The sequence below is a fragment of the Echinops telfairi genome, unplaced genomic scaffold (assembly GCF_000313985.2).
Source record: "Echinops telfairi isolate 266 unplaced genomic scaffold, ASM31398v2 ScPeMD7_7420;HRSCAF=8458, whole genome shotgun sequence".
Taxonomy (NCBI): domain Eukaryota; kingdom Metazoa; phylum Chordata; class Mammalia; order Afrosoricida; family Tenrecidae; genus Echinops; species Echinops telfairi.
The window spans coordinates 43,036,211-43,043,368 of NW_022111320.1; the positions used below are offsets into that span (position 1 = coordinate 43,036,211).

At 42.1% G+C, this 7,158-nt stretch overlaps 1 pseudogene; it reads left to right on the forward strand.

The window, feature by feature from the left end:
* The first annotated feature begins 3,769 nt into the window (after positions 1–3,769).
* LOC101659731 lies at positions 3,770–4,270 on the forward strand (annotated as a pseudogene).
* The last annotated feature ends 2,888 nt before the right edge of the window (positions 4,271–7,158 follow it).

Genomic DNA, 7,158 nt, shown 5'->3' on the forward strand with positions numbered 1-7,158 from the left:
ACTGTGAGGCTGTGAGGGAAAAGTAGTGAGTTCACAGAGGCCAAGGCCGAGGGACGACATAGCTGAGGGGCTGAAGACCAGAGAGAGACTCGGCTGCTGGCTGAAGAGAAGCACTTCTGCAGAGCAATGATTGTGTCATTATTGTTTATTGATCCTGACTTGTGGTAACCTGTTGTGCTAGTTCCATAATCTTATGTCAACTTGAGGACATTAAGAGTGAAGGGGTGGAGTCTAGCCAGTCAATCAGATCACAGTCTGATGATGCCTCCTTGTGTGCATGGCCTTCTCATGAGGATTCTGGGAACTTCCTCTCTCTCCGCTTCACCTTCCTGTTGAGGAGTCATATTCAGAGAGCTGAAGGAGCCAGCGCTGAGATGCTTACACTGCCACTAGCTTCACAAGACTTTCCACCCTCTGGCCTGTGATCTTCCTGCATTCAGCATCACTGCAGGTGCTATCTGAGTCTGAAGAGAATTTTATGGACTTGTATCAGTCATATGACCTAATTTCAGACTTATGGACTTGATCTGGACTGGACTGAAATGTTTTCTCAATATATAATTGCTCTTGATATAAAGCTCTTTCTTACACACACATGAGTGTCTATGAATTTGTTTCTCAAGTTCACAGTACTATATTTCTTTTTACTGCCAAATAATATTCCATTGTATGTTGCAAAAAAACAAAACAAACCAGTGCAGAGGGCCGTATCTCGCCTCCTCTGGCTTCTGGGTGGCATGAGGCTGAGGTCAGACATGCTACCATGCTCTATCACGCTGACACCTCTTCTGACACCAACCACCAATATGCTGGATTTGATATTTCATTGTAATGGCCACACAGTACTCATAGAAAATATTCACAATTATGGGGGGTTATTAAGAGGTTAAGGAGCCCTGGGATGTACTGGGTGAAGCATTAGGCTTCTAACCACAAGGTCATCAGTTTGAAACTACCAGCTGCTCTCCCAAAGATGATGCTTTCCACTCTTATAAAGAGTTACACATTAATTGTATTTTTATCTTTATATTACCATTGTTTTATTCTTACCACTTCATTTTGCTTTTGTTCTTTATTGTATATGTTGGGTTTACCAGTTGTGAAGCACAGAATGAGTGGCTGTATAGAGATAATAACTGATTCAAGGGTTTGTAGGGAATTGGGGATAGAGGGAAGATGGGGAGATTGAGGGGATTTCAGAAGTAAACAGTGAATCCAGTGGCAGTGTAAGAATCTCAGCACTGGTGTGGGTCTCTACATGGTTCCTCTGGCTCCAGGGCTCTAACATAGCTCCATATATCTTGTAATCAGGAACACCAAACAGAGAGTCTGTGTGTCCCGCCTCCAGTGACCTATTTATCTCTGTAGTGTCTCCAAATGAGGTCACCAAGCAACGACCTGATTGACAGGCTAAACTCCACCACTTCACTCTTAATAGTCTCAAGTTGGCATGAGGTTATGTAACTACCACAAGTACTGACAAAGGCTATAACATACCTTGAGAAAGTAAAGATAAGTGAAAGAAGTCAGTCACAAAAGACCATATAAGTGTTGTGTATATCTCCACAAGGAAAGAGGGACCAGACTTCAACCTGGTGCTCCAAGATGTGAACGCAACATACGGGCACAAAGCAGGAACCAATAGAGAGGCCTGAGGGGCTAACCCCAATCCTGACTACGTGGACAAACCCCTTCCCCCCAGAAGAATTTACTTCAGAGGACAGCACTGAAGCTACAGCTCAGGGAGAGGGACATGCCTGATCAGAGCACACCGGAGCAAATGAAGAGGGAGGGAGAGAAAGTGGAACACATCCTGGCCCACCAAGCCCTGAGGACGATATTCTTGCTCAGAGCAGGCAAAGCACAGAGAGGACCATAGGGACGGCCCCACCACAAGACACGATGTCCCTCACTGACCCATAGTGCTATGGGGGACAACAAGGGAGACATAGTGCGGGAGTTGTGCCTGATCTGACCCCACCACACCGAGGCAAAACACTAAGGGCAAGGGCGTGTAACAGAACAGCCAGGGGAGCAGAGCAATGAAGACCCCAGGGAATACCAAAAATAGACTATGGGATCAGGGCATGGCAACCTATCAGACTCGATGGGAAAACACTGTTAAAGTTGAACAAACAGACCTTGAACTATTTACAAGCTTTTCTTTCACTGTCATTTTTTTTTCTTTCTTTTGTTACTTTGTTTTGCTCTGTCTTGTTATTGTGCATATTATTATCTCTGCATGTCTATCTAGATAAGATAAAGATGGATAAAGAATCTGGAGGAGAAAACAACGGGACCGATGGTTCTGGGGGGACATGGGAGTGGGGGAGGGTGGGAAAAGGAAGTGATTTTAACAAGCCCAGGGATAAGGGAACAATAAGTGATCCAAAATCAGTGGCAAGGAAGGTGTAGGAGACCTGGTAGGGCTTGATCAAGGGCAATATAATTGATAGGAATTACTGAAACCTAAATGAAGGCTAAACATGATAGTGGGACAAGAGGAAAGTAAAAGGAAATAGAGGAAAGAGCTAGGAGGCAAAGGGCATTCGTTTAAAGAAGTCTCAATACAGGCATGTACATATGTAAATATATTTATATATGATGATGGTGAAACAGATCTATGTGCATATATTTATAGGTTTAGAATTACGGTAGCAGATGGACATTGGGCCATTCAAGTACTCCTTCAATGGAAGAACACTTTGTTCTATTAAACTGGCATTCCATGATGCTCACCTTCCCGACAGGTTTGCTGAAGACAAAGTGGGTACATAAGCAAATGTGGTAAAGAAAGCTGATGGTGCCTGGCTATCAAAAGATATAGCATCTGGGGTCTTAAAGGATGGTAGATACACAAGCGACCATCTAGCTGAGAAGCATTAAAGCTCACATGGAAGAAGCATATCAGCCTGTGTGTTCAAGAGGTGTTGATAGGATCAGGTATGAGGCATCAAAGACCCAGAACAAAAAATCATATCATTGTGAATGAGGGGGAGTAAGGAGTGGAGACCCAAAGCCCATCTGTAGGCAACTGGACATCCCCTTACAGAAGGCTTGTGGGGAGGAGAAGAGCCAGTCAGGGTATACTACAGCAATAATGAAACATACAACGTTCCTCTAGTTCTTTAAGGCTTCCTCCCCCCACTATCATGACCCCAATTCTACCTTACAAATCTGGCTACACCAGAGCATGTACACTGGTACAGATAAGAGGTGGAAACATAGGGAATCCAAGACAGATAAACCCCTTAGGACCAATATTGAGAGCAGCCATATCGGGAGGATAAGGGGAAGGTGGGGGGAGAAAAGGGGAACCGATCACAATGATCTACATAAAACCCCCTCCCTGGGGAATGGACAGCAGAAAAGTAGGTGAAAGGAGACACTGGTCAGTGTAAAACATGAAAAAATAATAATAATTTATAAATTATCAAGGGTTCATGAGGGAAGAAGGGTGGGGGAGGGAGGAGAAAAACATGAGGAGCTGATACCAAGGGCTCAAGTGGAAGAGAAATGTTTTGAAAATGATGATGGCAACAAATGTACAAATTTGCTTGACACAATGGATGGATGCATGGATTGTGATGAGTTGTACAAGCCCCCCAGTAAAATGAGTTTTTAAAAAAGAAAATAAATGCCCAAACAGCCGCTCCCCACCTCCACCCACACCCCTGCAGCGCTGCTCTGGCTGCACCATGCTCACTCTGAGCGCCTAACTCCTGCTAAGCTAGCATCCCTCCGCTGTCTCCCTCTTGCTGATATCCTCTATCTGGACCTCATCAACCACGATGAGACTTTCTCCAACCATCTACCAGATCTGGGAGATCTTGTGTCTGGAAGCGGAGGGGAAGATGGTCAGTAGGGCAGAAGGTAACATCGATGACTCACTCATTGGTGACAATGCCTCAGCTGAAGCCCCTGATGACGATGGAACAGAAAGCACAGAGATCACCGGTGTTGATATTATCATGAACTATCACTTTCAGGAAACCAGCTTCAAAAAAGAAGCCTACGAGAAGTGCATCATGGACGACATGAAATCAATCAAAGGCAAACTTGAAGAGCAGAAACCAGAAGAGTAAAACCTGTTCTGACAGGGGCTACAGAACAAATCAAGCACATCCTTGCACAGTTCAAAAACTACCAGTTCTTTCTTGGTGAAAACATGAATCCATATGGCATGGTTGCTCTGCTGGACCACTGTGAGGATGTTGTGACCCCATGTATGATCTTCTTTAAGGATGGCTTAGAGATGGAGACACGTTAATAAAGTGGACAATTCATGGATCGATTGCTTGTCATCCTAACCAGCTGCTGGTCACCCACACAACACCTAAACTTAGACACATGGAACTGATGCCATCTTGGGCTCTTTATTTACTTTTGATCTTGGTTTATTTGGAGTGGAGGCAATTTTTTTAAGGAAAAAAATGTTGTGTAGGTTGTCTAAAAATGAAATGCAGTCAAACTTAAAAAGAAATGGTCAAACTAGACAATCTAAATAGATATATAGTAGATTGGGGGGTGAGAAGGAAGACAGGGATAATAGGAGGGAGTTACTAAAAGTTAGGGAATATCTCTGAGGAATGATGAAAATGTACTGTAATTTATTGTGATTATGGTTACATAGCTCTGGGAATGTATTAAAAACCACAAATTACAACATTTTAAATAGCTACATTGTGTGATGTTAATTAAAACAATTTTTAAATTGTGCCCCAAACAAACCAAATAAAAAGGATCACATAATTGATAATTATAAAATTCAGGGAATAGTTATCTGTGAGAAGAGAAAAAGATGGGTCAGGGAGGGACCCACCGATGCTATTGTAATAGGATGCTTTTTGCTAAACTGGATGAGGGATTCATGTATACTTGCTGTATCATAATCCTTAATATTATCTATATATTATATATATTCTAATATTATATATATTTGATATTTTCACGGACAATAGGCCTATAAGAAAACTTGTTGTTAGGTCCTTTCCAGTCTATTCCAACGCATGTTGGCCTTACAGAAGTACAACAGAATGAAACACTGCCCAGTTCTGTGCCATTCTCAGAATTGCTTTTATGTTTGAGCCCACTGTTGTAGCTACTATGTCAATCCATCTTGTCAAGGGTCCTCCTCTTTTTCTCTTCCCTTCTACTCTACCGAGTGTATTAGTCTGGGTGGACTAGAAAAACAAATCCAGAGACACTCATATATGTGTAAGAGAGAACTTTATAACAAAGAATAATTGTATATTAAGAAAATATCCAAGCCCAGTCCAGATCAAGTCCATAAGTCCAATAAGACCCCATATATAGATACGAGTCCATAAGTTCCTCTTTAGATTCACACATCACTTGCAATGACACCGAATACAGGAAGAAAGATCATAGGTCAGTGGGTGGAAAGTCTTGTGGATCCAGTGGTGGTGGAAGCCTCTCAGCATTGGCAGTCTCCGCACGACTCCTCCAGCCCCAGGGTCCTGGGTCTATCAGCATAGCACCTCTGATTTTTCAGCAGGAAGACGAAGCAGAGAGAGTGTGTCTCTGGCCTCGGGTGAGCTATTTATCTCTATCATGCCTCCAAATAAGGTCATCAAGCTGTGACCTGATAGGCTAAATGGACAAGAGATGATGTAACTACCACACTAAGCATGTCCTTCTCCAGGGACTGATGCTCCTGATACCATGCCTAAAGTATGTGAGAAGAAATTTCACCATCTAAGGTTTAGGCTTCAATAATAGTAATCCCCCCCAAAAAACCCACATTGCTATTTTTAAAACTATCAAATTACTAAGGGTTGATACTTGCAAGGTGAGTGAGAGACATGTTCTCATACACTGCAGGTGCAGGAACAGTTGTACAGTGGGGGATAATTAAACAATTTGTATCATGGGCCCTTTCACCCAAGATTTTAATTTCTAGGAGTGTATGTATGTGTCCCTCTCACTGAACCTGAACTGACCCTGGGACTTCCTTTGATCGACAGAGCAAGGCAAAAGTGATATACAGGCAGTTCCCAGGTTCAAATGAGATCCATCCCTAAGTCTGTAAGTCAAGCTTTTAGGTAAGTCGGGACAGCTGTTTACTGTTCTTACCTTACTTTAGTACAAGGAATGAGTCTTGGTTGGGCAACTAACCTAAAGGTCAACAGGAGAAAGATGAGGCACTTTGCTCCCATAGAGGTTTACAGTCTTGGAAATCATATAGAGCAGCTCTACATTGTCCTCTGCATTCTTATGAGTCACAACGGATGTGAGTTTGATCATTGGTTTTAGTGTGAGAAAAGACTCAGAGCCTTTTCAATGATTTAAAAGCTGCTGCACAGGCACCAAGTAGAGGTGATTGTGATGAAGAATTTGCTGCAGCTAGGGGTTTGTTTAATTGTTCTAAAGTGAGGAAAATTATATATACCATTTAGAGACCACCTAAAGAACAGATTTGCTGCATTGAACACTAATGACAGAAGACTTGATAACACTGTGGGAGGACATCGAGAACATCATACATCAAGAAAGCAGAAGGCCATTAAAAAGTCATGAGAGAAAGAAAAGATCAAAGGGAATGGTCAGAAGAGACTCTGAAACTTGATCCTGAATGCAGAGAAGCTACAGCAAGTAGAAGAAATGAAATAAAAGAGCTGAACAAATATCTCAAAAGGCAACTCGAAAACATACCGTATTATAATGAGATGTTGAAAGCATCAAAAAACGGAGTTAGAAAACCAAAAGGGAAGAGCATTTTCAGAATTTCTCATGCTGAAAGAACTGAAGAAAAGCTTCAAGCCTTGAGTTGCCATAGTGAGGGATTGAGTGGAACCAATGTTGAACAATGCAGGAAGTACCCAAAGAAGATGAAAGGAACTCACAGTCACTGTACCAAAAAGAAGTGGTTGACATACATTCATATCAAGAGGTAACATATAATCAATTTCTGGTATTGAAAGAAGTTAAAGCTACCCTGAAGGCATTAGCAATAAAAACTATTCCAGTCATTGATAAATAATGGTTGAAATGTCTCAACAAACTGATGTAAAACTGAAAGCACTCACCTGTCTATGCCAAGAAACTTGGAAGAGGGCCACCTGGCCAAACAACTAAAAGATACACATATTCTTTCACATTCAAAGAAAGGTGACCCAAAAGAATGAAAACTGTATA